Source organism: Nannospalax galili, unplaced genomic scaffold (assembly GCF_000622305.1).
Source record: "Nannospalax galili isolate Female #2095 unplaced genomic scaffold, S.galili_v1.0 scaffold146, whole genome shotgun sequence".
NCBI classification, from domain to species: domain Eukaryota; kingdom Metazoa; phylum Chordata; class Mammalia; order Rodentia; family Spalacidae; genus Nannospalax; species Nannospalax galili.
This window is the reverse complement of record NW_008357929.1, coordinates 4608068-4632128: the sequence shown is the minus strand read 5'-3', so window position 1 is coordinate 4632128 and position 24061 is coordinate 4608068. Positions and strand designations below refer to the sequence as shown.

The 24061-nt window shown below is 42.1% G+C and overlaps 1 protein-coding gene and 1 pseudogene across 3 annotated transcripts in view; one reads left to right on the top strand and one right to left on the bottom strand.

Moving 5' to 3' along the window:
* The window catches only part of Shisa6 (shisa family member 6), a 312383-nt gene that overhangs the window by 107498 nt on the left and 180824 nt on the right, over positions 1 to 24061 (top strand). The window lies entirely within an intron of this gene.
* Positions 8699 to 9353, bottom strand: LOC103752056 (annotated as a pseudogene).

The window sequence follows — 24061 nt, the reverse complement described above, 5'->3', positions numbered from 1 at the left end:
CATTATACATTAGATTTAACAGAGAATTACATATCAGAACCTAGGCTGCATGCTTTCCATGTATATTGCCTTATCAGTGCTCACAACCTTATGAAATAATCTTACCATTTCCATCCCACAGTTGAGGAAACTCTAGCACAGAAAGGTCAAGATCAAACCAAATGTCAAATGAAAGCTGGAATTCAAATCCAATCTGATGGTAAAGGAAAAGAAAGAGGTAAGAAAGTCAAAACATCATGGGCAAGCATGTAGGAAATCTAGAACACACTAGAACACAGAAGTAGGTATCAGAGGAGGGTAGCTGTGCCTGAGAGTGAAGCTGGGTACTCTTTCCCCCTGGAGCTTTGACTGGGTGCCAGTAGAGGATGCTCAGTGCTTCCCCTGGCCTGGAGCTCTCAGGATTTGCCGCACATCTCTTTCATTCCACTTTCGTGGACCAGCTTGACCTAGAAATAAAGATCCTTGGGGACACAGAAAGTCAAAACACAGAGCTGGGCTCTGACAGTAAATAGGACTTTTTTTTTTCAGACTGCCAGAGCTAATTGGTGATCCATAACAGGATGTAAAATTCTATTTTGTTTACAGAATATAGTGGCTCCGTGAGGCATAATGGCACCATCAGAAACATGTCCTCTCTGAATTAATGAGCCCCTCTCCTCCACATGTTGATAGTGCATATGGAGACACAGCATTTAATTGGGCCCCGTTGCTTTGAAATTTGTGACGGTCTGATCAGGAGCTAGGCTGAAACTTATCTTTGCTCTTATTTCTGGGACTGAAAAGGAATTTGTACGTGATTTGTTTATATAAACAAGGATGAGTGGCTCTAGCTCCTTAAACACAGAACAAATTCTCAAGAACACAGTGATGACCACATACCTATTGACTATGAACATGCTCACATACTGACTACAAGTAATGATTTGATTCTCTTTTTTTTTTTTTTTACAAAATGGTCTCCTGTAATTTCAGCTGACCTTGAACTTTCTACATAGCAGAGACTAACCCAGAGACTAACCTTGAACTCATGATCTTCCTGCCTCAGCCTCCTAATCACTGAGATTACAGGCATGTGCCACCATGCCTAGCTAATGTTTGACTCCTTTTAAAGGAGGCCTAAAAGACCTGGTAGGCAGGTCTTGATAAGTTAATGGAACTTGTTACTCTATGTGTTTAAAATAATTAAATCATTATTTATCAGGAAAGTTTAAGTAGTTATATAATCTTTCACAGTATCCCGTGATCCCAGTGAACCTCCTTTTTCTAAATCTGAATTGGTGAATGAAGTTTTCTTCTTTTTATTTTGTGAGTCCTCAGTCATATCTGACCAAGCTTTTCTTCTTTCTTCTTTTCCTTCTTCCCTTTAAAGAAACAAGTTTCTTTTGAATCTATATTTAGCCATCTACTCAATCTGTGTATTTCCACATGCAGGATCCTAAGTAGTAAAATAGAATATATATTTCATGTTTGAATCAAGATTGTTCATTTCCAAACCACATAATTATTTTAGGAGCAACTTATCCTTGCACTGATGAAAAGAGTCAAACAAACAGAAACAAATATGAGAAGTGGAGATCGGGGAACTTGGCCTTCCTGCCCAACTAATTCTACTTTGAGTGATGCATGTAACACCTACAGCTTGGGGAATTCAGAAGGAAGAGGGCTCTAGCCAGGGCACAAGACAAGCGAAAGGTCCTGTGCAGTATGGAATTTTTGGTTTAATTTCATGTCACTGCAGAAGCATGCCGTCAGCTAGATGCATCCATCTGTGCCTTGCAAAGAAGCATAAAACCTTTGCTAGTTGCACTATTTAAGTAGGGGTATGAGTATATTCATTTGCCACTCTCCCTCCACCTCATAGACCATCAACAAAAGAGTGCCTGATCTGGTCACCTGTTGCCTCTGTATTATTATGTTCATATTGCAGCTTTCTCTCTGGAACAGAATCAGCCTGTGACTCATGTCTGTAGGTTCTTAGGGTAACACCTCTGGATTCTGTGATTTCTGTTTGGTATGGAGTAAATATACCCATATAGAACTCTTGGGAGTTCTGTGTGTGTCTCTCTGTGTGTATCCCCGCCCCCACCCCTGGTCTGTGTGTATCTGTGTGTGTGTGTGTGTGTGTGTGTGTGTGTGTGTGTGTGTGTTTGGTTTTCATAAAGTACTTTGAATAGGATTTCTGTTCCACATTATATAGTGACAGTAGCAATTATTTCTGATATGGATTTTACGGGTCAACAATTGGAAGGAAACTGTAAATGCCAATGACTGATCCTTGAGGGCTGCTGGTCCTGTAGTTGAGCAGCCTGGGGGATGCTTAAGTCTTGTGCTAAGGGCAAGGGCTTTGTTTGCAAAACCCAGTGCTTTCCAAATGTCTGCAGTATTCTGCCTGTCAATCAGCTTCAACTGTCTTCTAAATCTGAAAGGGGGGGATAGAATAAGATTAAGCAAAAAGAGTGGGGTTGGGATATAGCTCAGTGGTAGAGTGCTTATTCATGAAAGTGAGCAGCCCAGGTTCAGATCTGAATCAATAGATTTGAAGCAAGCAATAATGAATTATATGGAGAGTCAATATAACAAAAATGGGCCCCACGTTAAAGCTCTCAGCACTAGGCCTCAGTTAATAGATGTTAATGGACAATTTCACAACCCAGAGGGTCCAAAAGGAAACTGTGAAAACACCCTTTGCTCGCCTGACTCAACATTTCCTTTAGCAGCTTTTGCTTTCCAATGTGGTAATGGGTGGCTTACTGAAAGCTACCAACAAAAAGAATGTCTTCCCTTCTTTCTCTTTTTCCTTGCCAGAAGACTGCTTGTCTCTGGTTACCACATGTCTAGAAGGAGGGGAATACAGCTCACTGGTGGATACTTGCCTAGCATGCATAGGGTCCTGGGTTCCATCCCAGTGTTGAATATTACACACACACACACACACACACACACACACACACACACACACAATGAAGTCATATAACTCTGATATTGTTCACAAAGAACAGGAAAATAATGGGTGGACTGGACATTAGGAGCTGCCATATGACAATAGAAACATGCATTAAAGCCCTTCCTTTGACAAAAGGGGGGGTGGGTGCAATCAGGGGTTGATCAGTGTGGCTCATGTAAGACTGTCCACTTTTCCAAATGACAATATGTAGAGGGAATATCAAATAAACAGATCACTGTCTTCCAAAGTAGTTTGTACTAGTTGAGAAAAGATTGATGCTCAGAATTGCCCCTCAGATGGGCTGGAGACATAATCAGTGGTACAGTGCGTTCTTAGGTATGAATTCAATACCTATCAAGGCAGAAAGGAAAATAATTATGAAGGAGAATTGCACGTACCATGGTTCTGACATACCCCAACCCACCATGATGTTCTGACCTAACCTGTGCCAGGGGGACCAGCTCTCTGTAAGCTCAGCCTTGGCAGACAGCCCTTCTTTGACCATCGGTGATCTGATTTTGGTCACTTTTTCTCCTCAGGTGCAGGGACCCTCACCCAGAGGCTGCACTCAAGTATCAACAGCAGTGAGGCTGGCTCCACAGCTGAAAGCTCAAATTTTAAAAGTCAACAACAGATCAAAACCCCCATTTCCTATTCTACAATCTTGTTGAAGTCACTAATGCAGTATTTCTGTCCCTAAAATAACCCATCTTTTGAGCACTAGTGACCACTTAATTACCAAACTTAATGATTTTCCTCTGATCTTTAATCTATTTATTCTTTTGTATTTGAAGCATTAACCATGTTCCTATTGTTGAGTCCCCCCCGCCCCGACCCCTTTGATGTCCCAGCAGGAACACTGTCCATTTTATGCCTGTCTTTCCAGCAGATCTTTCTCTTCTTGGTACTTCTTTCCTTTGTCAAACTTCTAGAATTATGTTTTCCACAAAGGTTCTTTTCTTTACATTCTCTCTCTCTCTATCTCTCTCTCTTGCTCATTCACTTGCCCCCCTCCCATTTAGGGAATCTCACTAGTAACATCTAGGCAGGTCCTTCTTACGTCTGCTTCCTAACTTGGGGCCCTCCATTTCTAACATCTTGATAAGTATCTCTATACAAATAGTCTACCCAAGACTTAAACCTATCTGCTACTTTAAATCAATGTCTCTTTCTGATTTACTTATTCTTTCTTTACCTACCTAATCATACCACCATTTTAGGTTCAAAAACTTCAATGGATCATTACTGATTCCTTGTGCTATATACTTCAGGTGTTGGTTTGTATTTATCAATGTGACACAAGCTACAGTCATCTGAGAAGAGGGAACCTCAACTGAAGAATATCCCAGATCATAGATTGGCCTGTGGCCATGACCGTGAGGCATTCTCTTGTGCATTAATGTAGGCAGGCCCAACCCACTGTGGGTGGTGCCATCCGAGGCAGGTGGGCCTTGGCTGTATAAGAAAGCTAGCTGAGCAAAAGCTAAGGAACAAGCTACACTGTAAGGAGCATTCCTCTATGGACTCTGCTTCAGTTCCTGCTTCTAGGTTCCTGCCTTGGGCTCTTGAGTTGGCTTCTCTTGATGATGAACTGGAACCTATACCTGAAATAATCCTTTCCCACCCCCAACCTTCTGCCAAGTTGCTTTCAGGCAGTGTTTTATCACAGAAATAAAGAAGTAACCTGGAAAAGTTCTGCAGTAGGATTTTGTTCCGTAGTTGTAGGCAAGCATCTCTGGTCCCCTTCTTCCACTGACATCACTGTCTTCATTCAACAATTTCCCCTTGAGTCACTGATAAGTACTTGGATCTCTGCCAAAGGGTGGAGACACAAAAGAAAATTCACATTTCTTGTCCTCATGAATGTTAGGGTCTAAATGAAACAGAGATATACAAACTACTGTCATGAATTTTGATCAAAGCTGTAATGAAGATTACCTAAGAAATGTGTTTGTGGGAAGAATCTGGGTAGGCTACACAGAAGAGGCAAGTGCTTGAGTTGAGTCTTGAGAGATGCAGAGGCTTACTGAGTATGAACTTCAGGAGACTGGGCCTAGTAAGAAAAAGGAAAAGCATGTAATAATATGCGGTGATACCCAAGAAAAGTGATTTTGGAGAACATCACACAATTTAATATTTAGATATCCAAAGTCAGGCATTACAGGAGACAAAGGCAGGGTAATACTGAATGTTAAACTATGGAGTTTAGCATCTATCCTTCAGTCAGCAGGAAATCATTAAGGAATTTTGAGTAAGAGAATGACATAACCACATTTATGTGCTTGAAAGACTACTTTGATCATTTTACAGTGATTGAATAAAGAGAATAGGAGGATGAAAGCCAGAAAAGTAGTAGTCAGGGGATTCAATGATCCTATGAGGGATGACTGACAGTGGACTGAGGGAAGGGGACAGGACTGAGATCTAAGATGGGAGAATTGATAAGACATAGTGAGATGAGACCAGTGTTCATCAGCAGATGAGTGGATAAAGGTAACAAATGAGGTGTGTATCAACACAGCATCATGTTAGTCTCCAAACATGGATGGGCTCTTCTCACTTTTTGGCAACATGAATGAACTTGAAGGACATCATTTTTGGTGAAATAAGCCAAGTATGCAATAAGAACTGCTGCATAAGCTCTCTGATTTGTGGACTCTAACAAGCTGAACTCTAAGAAGTGCAGTGTATAATCGAGGTTATTAAAGGCAGGGAAGGATAGATGAGGGGGGAGGTTGATCAACAGGCACGAAGTTATAGTTAGGAGGAGCAGGTTGTAGCATTCCATTGCACTATAGTTTGACCATAGTAGAACAGTGTGTGTTTCAAATAACTAGAAGAGAAAATGTTGAATGTTCTTACCACAAACAAATGATACCTGTTTGTGGTGATGGATAGGCTTAATACCCTGGTTTGGTCCTTACACATTGCATCCATGCATCAAAACTTCTAACTGTACCTCATCGGTCTGTGTAATTATTGTGTCAGTTAAAAACAAAATAAAGCTTTACAAAGGAAAGTGTTTAAAATGATGATGATTGATTAGGTATTTGTAAGGATCTTGCCTTGGTTCCTCCATAAGCTGACCCCCCCAAAGGGTCTTTGGCACCTGTAATGAAAATTGGATTAATGGTGTAAGTTGTTATTAACCAACCACTCCAACCAACAAGTAAGGCAAGTATTTGAATTGAGCTGATGCACATGAACAAGGCAGTCTGCTTCTGGCCATGAGAAAACTGACAGGTCTGTCCACAGCCCAGGGACCCTCGCCACACCATGGTGTACACAGAGGACACCATGGTAAATAGGAAGAAATGAGAGTTGCTTTGAGGAATACAAGACACTTAATTTATCTATTCATAATTTAGATCTTAATGTTGCTCTGAAATGGAAGACATCATTCCTGCCTTCTGGGATTAAATGCTGGAAGAAGACATCTGTTTACAGAGTTGTCCTGGGCATGCTGTAGAAATTCATGTCTAAATAATTTCAGTTAACTATGAGGAAGAGAGGAATGAGGACAGACACCAATATATTCTTCCTTTTCTGACAGAATCTTCTATTGCAGGATGTCTCCACTCCAGCACTCTGAGCATTTTGAACTGAATACTTCTTTGTTTGATAGGAGGCTCTTCTGCTTTGTTAGATGTTGGTTAGTTTATCTGACTTCTATTCCAGGACCTCATACACACACACACACACACACACACACACACACACACACACACACATACCAGTTGCAGCAACCAGAAATGCCTCCAGATGTTGAATGATGTCCCCTGTGAGTGCCAAATCACTCCTGGTATAGAACAGTGGCCCCATACTAATGTTTCTAAAATCCTAATGCACAAAAAAATCGCCAAGGACCCTTATTCAAAGGAAGATTCCCATCCAGTATGTCTGGACTGGGACTAAGATACATTTCCAACAAGAGCCCAGGTGATACCCAGGCTGCTTCTCCAAGGAACACACTTTGAAGAGCACTGATCTCTATATGCCCTACCACTATGCAGTGTGGGAATGACAGCAGAGGTCACCTGGGCCTGTCTTTGTTAACAAGGATGCCTACCACACAGGGACCCACCCACTTCCTGTCCTCCTCTCCCGAATGCTTACCAAGAGCTGCATAGAACAGATGGGAGTAAATTAATGAGGCACATTTCAACTGTGTTGGTAATGCCTTCCAGGTCACATGGAAAGCCCTGGGCATCTAGAGACTGAGCATGCCTGGAGGAACTCACACATCAGCTGAGGCAGCTGTGTCTGTGTCCACTGGGTGCAGTTCAGAGGGTACAGAAGCTAATGGGACCAGATGGCCCAAGCCTTGTTTATGAGGATGTGCCGGTACCCCCCACCATACTCACACAGTGATTTCCCCATTTGTTTTCTCTCTGGAGACAGAATGGCCATTTTTAAATGAAACAGGACTGAAGACTTGCTGCTTCTCACTTTGCGTGCCATTGAGCATTGAGATGTGACTATATTTAATCATGGAACTGGCTTTAGAAGCCCTAGCAGCTGGCTTTGTTGAGAAGCAAGCAAGGTCATGATTTGGAACAGAATGGAAAAGAAATGTCCCTCCTGTCACACTTGATAAAGTGGGATGCCTAGGTAGGCCATTACTGCCCATTAAGCACTAATCTTTCCTGAAGAAGTCGTGAATTCACATGTAACTATGCACACAGTAGGTGAAGCTTGTCATTCAAACCTCCTTAGAAAAGCCAACTGAGAGCACATATTCCAGACCCTACACCTTGAACCTGAATAAGAACAGAGTCCAAGGGCTGGGCCAGGTCTGCCAGCCCTCAGGCTCCAGGTAATGGAGGAGTCTAGCTTGCTATCCTGAGAAGCATTTCTCCTAGGTGGAAGTCCTTCTAAGCTGTGAAGCCATGGCCTGCTTCTCTTGTTCTGTTTTTATTTCAGCATCTTGGAAATGAAGCCAGTATGGCCCCTAAACTGTGGACCTCCCAAGCCATGATGAGGCCCTAGGGAGCTCGGGCTTGCACACCACTTGTCCTGTACATCATGCAGGAGCTAGTGACAAAGGTTTCATGCCAGGTTTTTCAGTCATTCAGCTTTCTAAAGTCCTAAGAGGCACCTCAGTTAATGGTGGGACTGGGCATCTCTAGCCACCAGACCATGTTCCTGCCTGGGGTCACTCTCTGGTTGCCTGTGTTGCCCTCAATAGTGGGCATAGGTACAGCTTTCCTCCCTACAGCTAGCTTCATGTCTTCTTTGAGGGCCCTCCCTTATACATGCGTAATCCTCACTGTTTCACCCCATCTACTTTGTTCTCTTATTAAATTTAAAAATCGTATGTTATTTACAGCAATACAATGTATATTAAATAGCACTATGATAAAATTATTAGATATAGGTTTTTTGGTGTTTTTTTTTTTTTGGTTGAGTGCCTATTATGTGCTAAATATTGTTCCAGGTACTTGGGACACATCAGAGAATAAAACAAGGAACCCTGACCTTGTGGAGCTTACAGCCTATCATTTATTACCATTTCACCTACATACTGCTTGTGACCTTGGGCAAGTCACTGCACCTTTCTGCACCTGTCACAGCTGCCCAGTGGGGGAACAAGCAGGCTGGGCTCAGTGGACACCGAGCTTGGTATACCGTAGATGCTGAGCTAGACACCTGCCCCAACCCACCACCCAGACAGCAGAGAGGGCTAAAGTTGATTTTTAATAAAAAAGTACATGGGGAGAAGGAAGATGGAGCTGAGCTGCATTGGCTGGTGAGCTAGACCAACTGCTGCTGCTGCTGTCCTGCTTGGTGGTGGCCTTGGTGGCAAGGTCCTTGGCCTTCCCTGTGGCTGCCAGTGCCATCTCCTCTGCTTTCTCCTTGGCATCTTCAGCTGTCTCAACAAGTATTTTTGAAGGGGCCTCACGTTGTAGCTTGGCCAAGATGTACTCAAAGCCCTTCATTGTCTTGGTCACATTGCTTTTGAACCGGGCAAGACTAAACTCCTGGACAACTCTGGAGACACCACATAAGCTAGAGGAGACCCAGGCTTCCAGGCAGATTTCAGTCCAGCCGCTGTTGTCAGACTTCACACAGTAAATACATCGTTCCTCCACTATCATCAGCCTGGCGTGATTGATATTCCAGGAGAAGGTGGTCATGGTCTGATTCTGTGGGTCCACAATAGAGTCCTCACGCTGTATACCGAGCGAGCAACATTGGCAGGAAACAGTCTATCTGCCCAACGTGGCATCCTGTTAGTCTTGGTCAGGAGTCTCTGGGACAGAAGCTTCTGGTCAGGGGTCACTCCCAGTGCACTGTCTTCAGTTAAGACATGTTTGCTGTAGGGATTCGGGTACCATTGCCAGAAGGCAGGGAGCACATGGTCCCAGGAACTTCAGAGCACGCTCTGGCCCAGAAAATACTTCACCATGGTCCTGGCCTGGATGGGCTCAGCACCTGCGCAGCATCAGGTGTGGAGCCCAAGGTGTACCGAGCCAGGCTCACAGCTGTCACCCCCATGCCATGCCCAACTCTTGACTACCAGATATTTTTTAATTAAAAAAATTTTATGTGTGTATTTTGCCTGTATGTATGTAAATGCATCCATGCATGCAGCATCTGCAAGGGCCAGAAGAGGGCATCGGATCCCCAGATAACTGGAGTTATGGGTGATTGTTGCCTGCCATGCAGGTTCTGGGAAATGAACCCAGGTCCTTTGCAAAAGCTCTTAACTGCTGAGCCATCTCTCCAGCCTCTGATATAATTTCAAACAGAAGGAAAAAGGGGGAAATTTCAGGTTACAAAACAAATTTGATAACAAAAAGAAACCACTTTTACTAACTGTTGAACACCAGTTCTTGGTAGTTCACAGTCAGAAATGGCCTAAATCTGTATTTTACTAAGAGCCCTGAGTGATCTGTGTGGACATTAACTGGTACAAAGTTTGTTGTATTTGGAGATGTTTCTATACAAAGCTAAGAGCCATGCATGAAAGATTGGATTAATGAGCAGACCAACCCCAATTCCCCATCTTCCCTGTTGATGCAACCCCCCCCCCGCCTCGGGTGCTTTAGAGCCTTAAGTGCCAGTCTAGACAGCCCACATTACATGAGCTAGAGGTAGTATAGTCTGCTCAAACCAGCTCCATCAGCCTGTGCAAAGGCAGCTGCCTTCATCTAGTCTCCTTGGGGCTGTCCCCGATGGTCTGTCTCACTTGCATGAAGCCAGCTCCCAGAGCTGCTGTTCAGCAGATGCAAACATCCTACACAATTACTCTCTTCCCAGCCACAGCAAAGTAGCTTTTTCTACCCACTTCACTGGAACATCTTATTTAAAGTTCATACCCAAGGAGATGGGAGTATTAATGGCTAATTTCTCCTAAATGAACAAGAGAAATGGGAGGCCCTTTCCTAAAGTCTTACAGCTGTGGCTCTGTATCTGTCTGGCCTCTGCTGGTCCTGATGCTGCATCAAAGTGGAGGGCTACACAATAAGCTGTCTGTCAACAGTGCAACATCTCTTCTGTTGATTCTAGGGTTCAGGACACTAGCCCTCCATGCCTAGATCCCAGGTTCTATCTTGTCTATTTCACATTGTTCTGTAAAGTCCCTGCTGGCTGAGTTAGTGGTCTATTGTCAGTGTTTTTCTGTCCTCTAAATGTCACATGAGGACCTCCATGGTAGCCAAAGAGGGGTTTTCCTGGCTTTCCCAGGCAAAAGAACATTGGGATGAAGAGCAACTCCCCAAGCCTCACCCTTTATCACTCTGTTGTCTGTGCCAAAATATGATTGCAAGAAGCCATCAGGGAGGCTGCATAGACTCCAAAATCTGTGGTGGTAAGAGGAGGCCTTGCCTTGGCAGACTCTTTTATAAGCTACCACTTTATTCTGTCAAAGCCTTAATCACCCTCTCCCATCAAAGTACATCTTATTCCAATATGTTGGACTCCTCATTGTAGAAGGACTTTCCTACTAAGGAACACTTGGGAAACACAGAAGAGGGTAGAAGAAGACTCATATTCCATCTAGAGAGCCTCTCTAGAGCAACTAGTATAGCCTCTCCCCAACCCCATGTGTTCCCCCCATATATTTTCAAAGATGTAATCACATTATACATTCATTATAAACATTTGTTTATTTCATATTACTTTGTGAGACTTTCTCATGGCAATAAACTATTCTAGAAAAACTCCCATCAAATGACTGCATAATATTCACCCTTTGGATGTAACTTAATTTATTCAGCCATTCTTTTGTTGATCAAATTTAGCTTGATTTAGTTTCATGTTATTATAAATAATATTGATGACAATCGTTGCACATAACTCTCTGCTGAGTCCGTAATTATTTCCCTTGGATAGATTGCTACAAGTGGAATTACCAAGTCATAGGGTGTGCATGTTCCAACACTATTCATCACTACCTTGCCCTGAAGAGATACTTCACAACTTCCTGTAAGTAAAAATATAAACTTTTAAAATTTAAATTTTGGTGAAGTATATATAACACAAGTTTACCATCTTAACCACTGTTAGGTTGTACATTGTTCAATAATGTCAAGTATATTCACATTGTTGTATGACAAATCTCGAGACCTTTTTTGCATTTTTCATTGAATTTTTGAAATTTTCATGCAGTATTGTTAGATAACATTTAGATCAGCTTCCCTCTCCCTACCCAGCCCATTTAATGAACTTTGAATATATATATTTTATATATTTATATATATCCTTTAGGGTATGATTTGTATCCTCTAATGTCTTTCAATGTCTTTCAATGAGGATCCATTCACTGGGCCCACCAAGAGTCCCAACCCTGTAAGACACTGTCTTTCCCCCTCCTAGCAGCCCTCAACTGCCCAAAGTTCCTTAGGTTGGGTTGGGGTTTCTTCCCCATTTTGTGGAAAATATTCTTATTTTGCAAAACTAAAACTTCATACCCACTAAACAACAACTGCCCTTCCACTTTTCCCAGCCCCTGGCCACCCCCATTTTACTTTATGTCTCTATGAATTTACTACTCTAGGTAGCTAAGTGGGATTCAAGATAGCGCTACATGCCTTTTGAGCCTCGCTTGGTGCATTTGCTGTGATGTCCTCCCGTTTCATCTGCATTGTAGCATGTGACAGAATTCCTTTTCTTTATAAGACAGAATACTGTCCCGTTGTATGTACAGATCACATTTTATTTGTTCACTTATCCATGGGTGGACACTGGGGTTGCTACCTCCGTTTGGCTATTGTGACTAATGATGCTAATGGGCATGCATTTGTGTCCATGTCAATTTCTTTGTAATATAGTCTTCTTAAACTATTTTGTAAAATGTGACCTATTAGTTCTTTCTTGAATTTCTTCCTTCTTTGATCTCAAATGTTGGCAAGAAACGCAGATCAACTCAAAGTACCTCAAATAAAAGGAAGCTTATTCAGCAACATAGAGGCATTGTGGGGCAATCGAAGCAGCTGGGACTGTTGCACACTGGGTGGCCATTGTGCCTCTCTCTCTCTATGGCCCAGCTCTCTCCTCTCTGAACCAGGGCTTTTGGATTTGGGATTTCACCGACTTATAGATTGCATATGACTTTGGAGTATCTTGACAGAGTTCCCAGAACCAATTCTATGTCATTTTACATGCACAAATAGTCTTACAATCCCTTAGTTTATAAGCTTGAAAGAAAAATAATTCAATGGGTTATTTTCCCCTGTGCCAATCAAACATTTTTTTTTTTTTTTTTTTTTTTTTTTTTTTTTGGTCTGATTAATCAGCTCTCACTAGGAAATGGGAAAGGCTCACGTCACACAAAGAAACCAGGCTTTCTAGGCTGAGCCTCTATCAGAAAGTTGGAGACTTTCCAGTGGTGTGGATGCAGTGCAGGCACCAAACTATGGCTGGACTATACTGTAGGCTAAGTTCTTGCTTCTCTCAAGGAGATAACTTCATTCTCTTTCTTTCCTCCACCCAGTCAGTATTGTCTTTATCTTTATCCTAAATTTGCTAGCCTCTCTATGTTGACTTTTCCATTTATCTGTTCTTGTGCCTCTACTGCCCTGATTTTTTTATACCATTTACTGCCTGGTAAACATTCTTTATTACATCCTCTTCAGCATATCTATGTCTTTCTTACCTTATTTTTTTTCCAATTGACGTTAAGTGTTTTAGCTTTTTAATTTACATGTACATTGCTTTCTTGAGAATTATGAAACTAATAAATTATTAGTTTGAGAATTTACACTTTAAAATTTATTTTATAGCTGGGTGTGGTGGCGCACACCTTTAATCCCAGCACTCAGGAGGCAGAGGCAGGCAGATCTCTGTGAGTTCAAGGCCAGCCTGGTCTGCATAATGAGTTCCAGGACAGCTGGGGCTACAGGGAGACCCTGTCTCAAAAAGACGAAAAAAAAAAAAAATTATGAGTGTTTGCCTGCATGTAAGTGTACTTGTGCATGCAATACCTGTGGAGGCCAGAAGAGGGTGTCGGATCCCTGGAAACTGGAGTTACGAATGGTTCTTAGCTGCTGTGTGGATGCTGGGAACTGAACCTGGGTTCTCTGCAAGATCAGCCAGTGCTCTTAACTTCTGACATCTCTCTAGCCCCTGAGAGTTTACATTTCATAGTATTTATTTTTAAGTAAAAATCTATTTTATTTAAAGTTTTTATTTTTAAGATATCATGGAATTTAAAACTTAATCCTCTGTCATTAAACAAAGGAAGCACAAAGTTAATCTCATTCAGCATCCTACTAAGGGAGTCAATCAATGAATATTTTGTTTAGCTTGTGTCCCTGGCCACTGTTTTTGTTTTACCAGTGCTGGGGTCTTGAACCCAAGGCCTCATGCATAGTAAACACACACTCTACCACTGAGCTACACACCTAGTCTAATGGCCCAGGACTTCAAAGGACATTAGAGAACTTGTATAGCTATATGGATGTCTTGTGGGAGGCATGTGCTTGCAGGGACCTCTGACTTACAATGACCATTCAGGACTTGCCTTCTGCAGACGAAGTGTGGCAGTTAAATGACTTAGCCTCATATGATTAGAATGTGAACACGAGCAAATGGATATTGTTAATTAAATGACTTCACACACAGTTCATGATCACCATGTTCAGGGTGTTAGGCTAGATGCCGGGTGGCAGAAAGGGTGGGACTCAGTCCTTCTTATGCTTTGAGTGGTATTAGATGGAATAGGAATAGCCAAGAGACAGAATCCCACCCCTGTCATAAAGGAGGCTACATGTGCTGTGGATATGGCTGACAGCCTGCCTCTAGATTCAGGGACCTTTTTTCTCTCTACTTTCTGGCAGGAACAGACTGCAAGCCATATGCAGTGGCTCCCTGGGGGGCTGCCAGGCAGTTGCTCGAGCCCAGGCTTAGGTGATCTCCCAGTAGTTAATCTTTCCACTTTGCACTATTGAGCTTAAGTCTTGATCCCACATTCATCTTCCCAAACCCACTTCTTTTGAACCTGACCTCTGCCGGCCTGCTGCCCTGTGGCCTTTACTAATTCCACATTCCTGCAGTATGGTACATCTTTATTTCTCACAGTATTCTGGCACTGCTGAAAAGCTACAGGCTTAGGGTAAAACAAGCTTTGCTCAAATCTTTGAGATTTATGTTACTCACTGTGTGGCTTTGGAAAAAATGATCTAAGACGAGGAAGACTTTATTTTCTTATGTGTCATGTGGGGACAATTAATACATACGATGTGAAGTAGTTTCAAAGTTTCAATTAAATGAGATTTTATATGAAACTTATAGCTAAGTGCCACGGCCAGAGTGATTACTGTTTTATTAAAATTGGGTCCTTCCCTGTGGATCAGATGTCTCCTAAACTCAGAGACTTATCACATGTTGTCTGGATTTAGCTTGACTTTATCCTTCACTGAAAATATTTTCTACTGAAGTCGCTACATTTGAAGGAGTTCTGAGCCTTAAACTCCTTGTCAACCACTGCACTAAGTTTTTTAGCAGAATAAATTTCTTCGGGCCAGCTGCTGAGATGAATGCTCTGATTCCTGCCATGTCCAGGCCTCATCTTTTAGAGTCCCTCTCTCATTTCTCATCCATATACCATTTCAACAACTATGGCTTGTTGGAGGCAGAGCTGGTACCTCTGCTCTGAGCCCTGTCTACCTGACATTGCGCTATATAATTTCTCTGATGGTCCACACACACTTTCTTTCTTATGAAGGAAGCTTGCTGAGCTGTTCTGGATCATGGGATCAGCTCCCACAATCACACCATGAATCTCTGTGAAAAGGCTTGGTTGCAGAAGAATGGCAAAGATTGTGTCTCCTGAAATGTTGAATAAAAACATTTAAATTGGGGCTGGAGAGATGGCTCAGTGGTTAAGAACACTGGTTGTTCTTGCAGAAGTCCCAGGTTCGATTCCCAGCATTCACATGGCAGCTAACAACTGTCTTAACTCCAGATCCAGGGGATCCGACAGCCTCTTCTGTCCTCTGCAGGCATCGCATGACCCCGGGCACTTACCTACATGCAGGCAATACATGCATACACACAAAATAAAAATAATAAAATATTTTTTAAATTTTTTTAAATTTAAAGGTAGGAAGTAGACTGCTTTAGACTAGCCTGGCTTCTTCTGAACACTGTGTTTTATAATTTGCTTCCTCTTTCCAGACTTTTTCTCATTTTTCTCTAAAGAGGATGTGAATATTGGTAGGTTCTAAGGGCCATGCAGCTCTGGTATCCTATGGTTTTTAAACTTATAGAGGCATTTATAAAAGTATAACACTAAGAATAGTGTGGCTGGACTCATTTAGATTGAGTATAAGATAAATGCAGACATATAGAAATATATTTTCTGTAAAGTACTAATCCTAAATATTGAACAGAATGCTTATCTACCCACATCTATCATCTGTCTGTCCATCCCTCTCTTATCCAAGCACTTAGAAAAAATGTAGAACATTTCAGTCACTTCATAAGATTCCTTCGCATCCCTATATAGTCTAAATTTAAGGCAACAACTCTCTGGCCTCTGTCATTGACAGCTTTGCCTTGCATTGGGATTTCTTTAAAAATAACCTGTCTTAGCCTTCATATGTGTGGACTCACATAGTGTGTACTGTGTTGTGTTTGGATTTTCACTAGCATGTTTGTGAGTCATCTATGTTATTATATCTGTCAGTGGTTCACACTTTGTATGGTGCTGCATTTTGCACACATACTAAAGTATATTTATTCAATCTGTACACGGTGGAAACTCTGATATTTCTGCCCTTTTCACAATTAAAATTTTTATTTGTTTATTCTTATTTTTGTGTATGAGTATTTAGCCTGCATGTATGTAAATGCACCCATATTGTGCAATGCCCACAGAGGCCAGAAGAGGGTGCTGGATCCCCTGAAACCAGAGTTAGGGGTGATTGTTAACTGCCATGTGGGTGCTGGGAACCAAACCTGTGTCCTCTGGAAAAGCAACCAGTGCTCTTAACTACTGAGCTATGTATCTGCAGCCCCTCTTTTTGCAATCTTAAATAAAGCTGTAATAAATATTCTTGTATATAACTGAACATATACTCATTTTTTCTTGGGTAAATATTTAGGTGTGGAATAGTTGAGGTATAGAGCAGGAATATGTTACCTTCAATGCAGAAGACTTTTCAAAGTGGCTTATCACGTTACATTCCTGCCGGCTGTGTGTTGAGTTCCGTTTGCTCTATATCCTAAACATGTTTGGATATTTCGGGTCTTTTTAATTTTAAGTCATTCTGATGTGTGTATAGTGTTATTTCATTATGTTTAAAAGTATGATTTTTTAAAAATCTTTTTGAGACTGGGTCTCCCTGTAGCCCAGCTAGCCTGGAACTCACTATGCAGACCAGGCTGACCTTGATCTCACAGAAATCCACCTGCCTCTGCCTCCTGGGTGCTGGAATTAAAGGTGTGTGCCACCACACCCGGCAAAAACAATATTTTTTTAAAAAGTCAAACAAAACCTTTACTTTACAAATTAAAAGTTTTAAATATTTCTTGAATTACATGCACATACCCAAATGTATTTGAACTCTAGGTTATCTCTTTAATGAGGTCTGTGAAATAAGAAAAACTCCTAATATTCTAAGACTCGGTTTCCTCATCTATAAAATAAAGGATACTCTCACCACCTCAAGAGGCTTTAAGAATGAGATAATGGTTACAAAGGAGATCTAGTTCATCAAGCCTCTTAGTATTAAGAACAAGGTTGCAGCTATTTTTATAGTGATGATTGTTACTATAACTGATATAATTCAAGTAAAGGAATTCCTATTTAGGTAAGATTGTTCTGCATATAAGGATATTAGTAACTAAAATCATTAAAAATATCTTTTGTGGTTTGAAGTGATCTTAGGAGGTTGGTAGGACTTTAAGAAGAGAAGGAATCATTTAATCCACTGACAACTCTCAGTGAGTACAGTTTATGTGCCCAGCACTGTTGTAAGCCTTGGGTCTTCCTCCCATGGAATGCAAACATTTTAAGAAGAGAGTTAGACAATAAACAATAACCACACAGGTGAACAGGACAGCCTTATATAATGATATATACTCGTAATGGAAAGATGGGAGTGAAATACAGAATGTTGGGGGACCTACAGAATATGGGATGATTCAAGAAGGACTCCCTCAGGAGGCTGCACTTGCGATAAGAACCAAATGATTAAGGGAAGGATCGAGGCTTGTAGACAAGTTCCATCAAGGGGAGCTGCAAAAGCTAAGGCTGTGAGACAGGCCTGAGCAGGGTGCTGGAAGAGCAGGTCTTTCGCTGTATCAGCACTGAGCTGTAAGGAAGCTGGTACAGTGAGACAAGCCAGTTAGGGCAGTGGAATATAGCAAATAAATACGTTATTTTACAGTTTGAATATGCAGCCCTGAAAGATTTGGAGAGGCACAGCATGATCTGATGCCCAAGTTTAGAAGACTTGGTATTGTGTTGCATTGAGAACAGATGGCAGTGGGTACAGCTGAAGGGGGAAGCTTGGTTCAACTGTTGCAGGTTGGATGAAGGGTGGCTGTGGTTGTGACTCGGGGTGTTGGCAGGAAGCTGGAGAGTGGTTCTGAGATGAATTTTGTGGGCAGTCCTAAGGCTTTGCTGATGACAGGGATAAGAGATAGTGATGATCAATGATCTAGATTGAAGTAATGCTTATGAGGAAGGCTTGGGGAGACACAGTTGGGGATTGTAGAAATAAAGCTTTCTTTTGAGTGTAGGAGTTGAATTGTCTTGATCCATTTTGTGTTGCTATACCAAAATGCTTGTGACTGGGTGCTTTATAAAGAAGTTTTCTCTTTTAGTTCTAGAGGTTGAGAGTCCAAGACTTCTAATGAGAGCCTCTGTGCTGTGTCATTATGACTGGGTACACATCATGGGAGAGTGAGAGCCTCATATAGCATGTCTCTCTTCCGCTTCTTATGAATTTACTAATGCCATCATGAGGGCCTTTGTGAGCTCATTTGACCTTCGGTGCCATCCAAAATCCCCACCTCTCTAAATATCAGCATATGAATTTGGGGATTAAGTTTCTGACCCCTGAATCCTTGGGAGATATATTCAAGACAAAGTATCTCCAAGAAAGATGTGTTGAAATCCCAGTTCCCATACCTGTGAGTGTGGCATTACTTGGAAACAGGATGAGGTCACATAAGGTCATGCAGAATTGGGATGGGTCTTAATCCATTCTGACTGGCTTATGCTAAGTGGAAAAATGGACATGCTAGCCTGACAGGGAAGAGCTGAGAACAAACTGTGCGATAAAGGAAGTTGCTTCCAAGAATGCTTTTGACAGATTTCAAGTGAAGGATGACAGAGAAATGAAGCAGTGGCTGGGGAGGGACCCATGGGGTCATGGGGAACTGTGTTTAAGGCTGTGAGTGTGGACAAGTTCAAGTATTCATGGGCCGACTGAGGGGAGAAATCAATGATTATGGAAGAGGGTGGCTCAATCCTTAAGAAGATGAAGTAAGATGGCTGCTAGGCTATGACCCGAGGATGAGTCACTTCCTAAAACAGCTGGGCAGACAAAGAGCAGGGAGTGAGTGCAAATTCCTGCAAATAAGAGTTCCTGCTCTATGGGGCACAAGCCAGTGTCTTAGTCTGAAGAGCACAGGAGCAGGAAATGTTGAAGGTTCCAGAGACCAGGTGACACTGTAAGAAACATGGGAACTGGAGGGGCCTTTAGGACTTGTGGTTCTTACCTTTGGGAGACACTGGGAAGACACAGGGATGGTGAAATATACAATGTCACAGATCCCAGGCATTGTTTACACCCTGTATGCATAGCTACTCATTGAATTCTTACAATTATCTGATGAGGAAGAATCTACTATTTTCCTCATTTTCTTGATTGATTGGTGGATGAGCTAGAAAGTTAAGTCATTTGTCCCAAATCACACAGCTAATAAGAAACAGAGTTGAGATTTTACTTCGGATGGCCAGTGTGGCACAGCACACAGCACCATCCCCATGTGTCATGTGGTGCTCCTTAGCCATGGTCATCATTTTTCCTAGCCAGACTGGCATGCTTAAGCTTGAATAGCAATGATAGTCACTTACTGAGTCAGTATGTCTAGTTAGGGTTTCAAATGCTTTGTATAAATTGATTAATTTAGTTCCCACAAACTGTGATTAAGTTGTCACTGATCTCTTTTTACAGATGAGGAAATTAGGATCCAGAGAGGTAAAATAACTGACCTGAAGTCCCACAGCTCCTAAGTGTACCTGGCAGGGCTTGGTCACTGTGGTTCTGCTAAGTGAGTATGGTGGAATGATGTGCAAACTCTGTGATTATTAGAATAGACTACTTCCACTCACCTGGATAAACTAGGAAGAAGGCACTGGGTCCAATAGTCCATAAATCAAATTAATTTCCCCCAAGTTCTAGTCTGCTCTGTCTACACCAGATGGTCTCCTAGGTATTTCGAAAGAAGTAGGGTGCCTTAAGCAGAGGTGGACCAAGTAAGCTCTCTCAAATTGAAACCCAAGACTCCCATGTGACCCACTTTTACAAGGAACTAGAGCTGGTGGATCTCAATATTCTACCAAATGGCTGGCATAAGAATGCCATGTGGATCTTATGGTGTAAGATTCTGGGTACTTTTAAACAACACACTGTTCCTAGAACCGGGGACATGGTCCAATCCACATAACAGATGGTGACTGAGATGAAAGTCTCTGGACCACACGGTAACAGTGAAGACAGATGTAAGACAGCATTGCCTTTCAGATGGAGACAAACCAACTACCTCTTAATCTCTGTTTTCTAAAGCACTTCCATGAGTACTGGAGTAAGATTGCTAAACCATAGAGGGACAGTGTTGTCACCAGTGTGAGCCTTGACATTCTCACAGAAATTATGGGGTAGAAGCAAGACTTCTCTGGAACACTGAAGAAGTTTGAACCTAAGATTCTTCCTGGTCTTTCTCCTTGGAGGATTTTGAAATGCCTAGAGATTTCTTCCTTTAGTAGCAGTAGCAATAATAATTAATAATAATAATAATAATAATCACCTAGTGAATAAGTACTTTGTGCTTTATATGGACAAATGAATTTACTTAATCATATCCTTATGAGACAGGCACATCCCCATTTATCATGGAGAACAACTGAGGCTTAGGAAGCAGGAGTTCTTTATCCAAAGCCATTGAGCTAGTGTCAGAGACACAGTGATTTGTTGGACATGTGTGTTCTTATCCCCTGCTTGGAACACCTAAGGCTTACCTTCCTGGGAAGCACCCAGTGTAGATAGTCAGCACATGAGAGTCTGTCCTAAGTCACAGCACAGCCGTCTGACCTTGATAACTATTTAACCTCTCCCAGAGGATTTCCTCATCTGTAAAACAGAGGAAAACATTAAGATAATCAAAGATACTCTCTGTCCTTGCCACAGCCTCAAGGCACACAGTTAGGTTATACAAGGTGGTAGCAGTTTGAATTCCTTCACTAAACCCCACTAATTTGCATGTACTGTAGGAAGCTCAGTTCTTTTGTAGCACAAGGAAAAGATCAAGAAACACAGATGGAAAGTCTAAGACTCACCAGGGACTAACAAACTGCACGTCTGCACGTGACAACAAGAGGTCCTCTTCAATTCACTTTTTTCTTAATAGACCCTTGAGGTCTACCCTAACTTCCTTAACCTTGCAAATGTTTAGAGTAGCAAAGAGCTGCCCTCCCTGCAGAGTGTCTGTATCCTCTACCTCATCTGCTGGTCTTCAGGACTCTTGGCCAGAGTCCTGCTTAACACAATGAGACAGCACAGAGATGCTGATTGCAGTCAAAGACAGGGATTTGGTTTGACTGGGCATCTTTCCAAAGGAATCATAGCGAACATAACTGAAGAGAAAATAAATGATGCACTGGGGTCCCCTGGAGTACAAATAAACCTCGTTGTCATTTCCTCCGATGTGGGCAAGAGTGCTGGTCTGAGAAGTCAGAGGCCAGCCTTGAACCTCCCTGACCTTGAACTGCTGGCTATCCCTCCCAATCCCAGTTTCCTCATCTCTCAATACTGAGCATAGAAAAGGTAAACTCAGATAAATCTTTAGTTACAGTATCCTCTGATCTGCCTTGAAGGTGGAGGTGGGGGGTATAGACTCCTAGAATATCTAAAGATTAAAATCATTACCACCTACAAGCAATCCTCTCCCTCTTTCCCTTGGTAAATGGGGTAAATGATAGGATGAAATTAGGATGCACAAGAGCTATGGCTTTCAAACTTTTGTTTTTAGAATCTGTAATAGTCTTCTATTCTTCTTTTATCTCTTTTCTGCCCACTCCTCAGTACTAGGGACTAAATACAGGACCTTGCATGTGCTAGGGTGATCTACATCTCCAGTGGAAGGATCTCACTAAGTTATCCAGGCTGACCTTGAACTTGCTCTGCAGCCCAAGCTGACCTTGACATTGTGATTATCCTGCCTCTGGCTCTTGAATAATTGGGATTATAGGCATATTTTGGCAGAACACTTAGCTAATACTTTAACAAAATCCCCCATAAAATTTACCTCTAAGCATATATAACATTTAAGAGACACTAGCAGAACTCCCTAGTTACAGTGGATGAAGTTGACCTTTACCCTTGACCACACTCTTTCTTTGCCTTTGGCCACAGCTGGAGATGTATACAGACACACGTTTATGCTTTTATTTATTTGGCTTTTGTTTCAAACTCAAAGTACCAAACTTTAAAAACTCTGCTCCAACAAAACTGATGATCAAGGAGCATTTGAACTGAAAAGGATGCATGTATGAATTTCTTTCTGAAGGATGATCCATTGCTGGGAAGTTAAAAAAAAAAATACACGATTCTAGTTTCCTGGCTCCTGCCCCATCCTGCTTAGGCCCTTCATTCTACTACATCTGATGAGATTGTCGCAGGGCTGAAAGGTAGAATGAAGGGCACCATCTTGGAAGTCTATAAAGTCAAGTAGAAAACTGTCAGGTTATGTGATCTTGATAATGTCCCCTGTTCAACGCTCTGGGCTTGTCCTTCCTCCTCTGTCCAGTGAGTGCATCCTGCAATCTAAGATTGTTTATTCTGAATCCTCACAGCTGCTGACCCCTCATCTTCATGGAACACAGGGATTGGTACCTGGTCATGGTCCTTGTTGTCTCCCAAGGCCACAGCCCAGGCAGAAGAAAACCCTCAGATGGATATTTTTGACAATGGCTCTACTTCACAGGTGCTGGAGAACAGGGTCCTCAGGGGCTTCTGTGAGCAAGTACCAGAATTGTCACATAAAATAAATAGTGTATTTCTGGTAGCTACTTTCTAGAGATTTTTTTTTTTTCATCTTTTTGAGACAGGGTCTCCCTGTAGCCCCAGCTGTCCTGGAATTCACTCTGTAGACCAGGCTGGCCTTGAACTCACAGAGGATCCGCCTGCCTCTGCCTCCCAAGTGCTGGGATTCACGCCTGGCTTTCTAGAGATTTTTTAAAGCTAGTAAATAGTCCTTGTCAGCCCACCTGCAGGAAGACCAGACCTTCCTCAGTTTCTCTTGGTTTATCAGGCCTGGAAATCACTTGGTTTACTCAGCAAAAAGTGACTGCCTGGAGAAGCACAAGTCTCCTAGCTCTTCATTGCAGAGTTGGGTTGAGGCTCATGAGAAATGGAAGGAGCATCAGGGGTTCCCCAGGGGAGAGAGACCTCAGGCCAGATGGCAAAGCTGGAATTTGCCACAGTTCCTTCTGGCTATGCCTCTTTCTGACCCTAGGTCAGCTTGGATCTCATGCAGAGTGAGAGGCTCCCAGGAGCTCCCTGCCTGGGAAAGAGGAAAGCCTTGGCCTTAATACCAGAGCAGAAGCCATTTATTGTGGGATTACTAGTGCGGAGCATCAGCGGAAGCCTTTGATACACCTCACTGCATTTAATCCTCACCCCCTTCCTGTGAGGTGGGTGCTGGTATCTGTCATTTACACAAGGAAAAGTGGCTTGCTTCCTGGACTTTGTTCTTCTTTATATAAAATTCTCTTTATTTAGGTTTAAAAAAATTTTTATCATTAAAGAAACACCAAAGAGGAGGGAAAATATTGACTCTAACCCAACTTTCTAATCTCACATAAACTACAAGTATTGTGAAAAGTAAGACTAGCATGGGCATATGCTTAGAAGATTCAAACAGTAAACTAGTAAAAATCAAAGATAAACATCTCTTTCCTTTCATTCCAATCCCACTCCCTAGAGGAAGGAACATTGTTATAGTTGATGTGCATGATTATTTCCAGAAGTGTTGCTTGCATAAAACATCTTACTTGCAATGGGCCCAAGATATTCTCTTTGCATAAATTTTAATTGTTCTTTATATAAAAGAGATCATACTGAGACATTTCTCTGCCCCTTGCTGTGCTGTTTCTTCCTCTTCCATCTCCTCCTCCTCCTCCTCCTCCTCCTCCATCTCCTGCTCCTCCTCCATCTTCTCCTCCTCTTCCTCCTCCTCCTCTTCCTCCTTCTCCTCCTCATTCTCCTCATCCTCACCTCCTCCTTACCCATTTTGTAACTATGTCACACACAAAGGTTTATGTACACATTCCATCTGCTCTTTGATGTATCTGAAAATATAATAGTGAGTGTAAGGACATATTTGTAAAACAAATCTTAATATTATTGACATCCAGCATCAGGATGATATTTGTCAAAG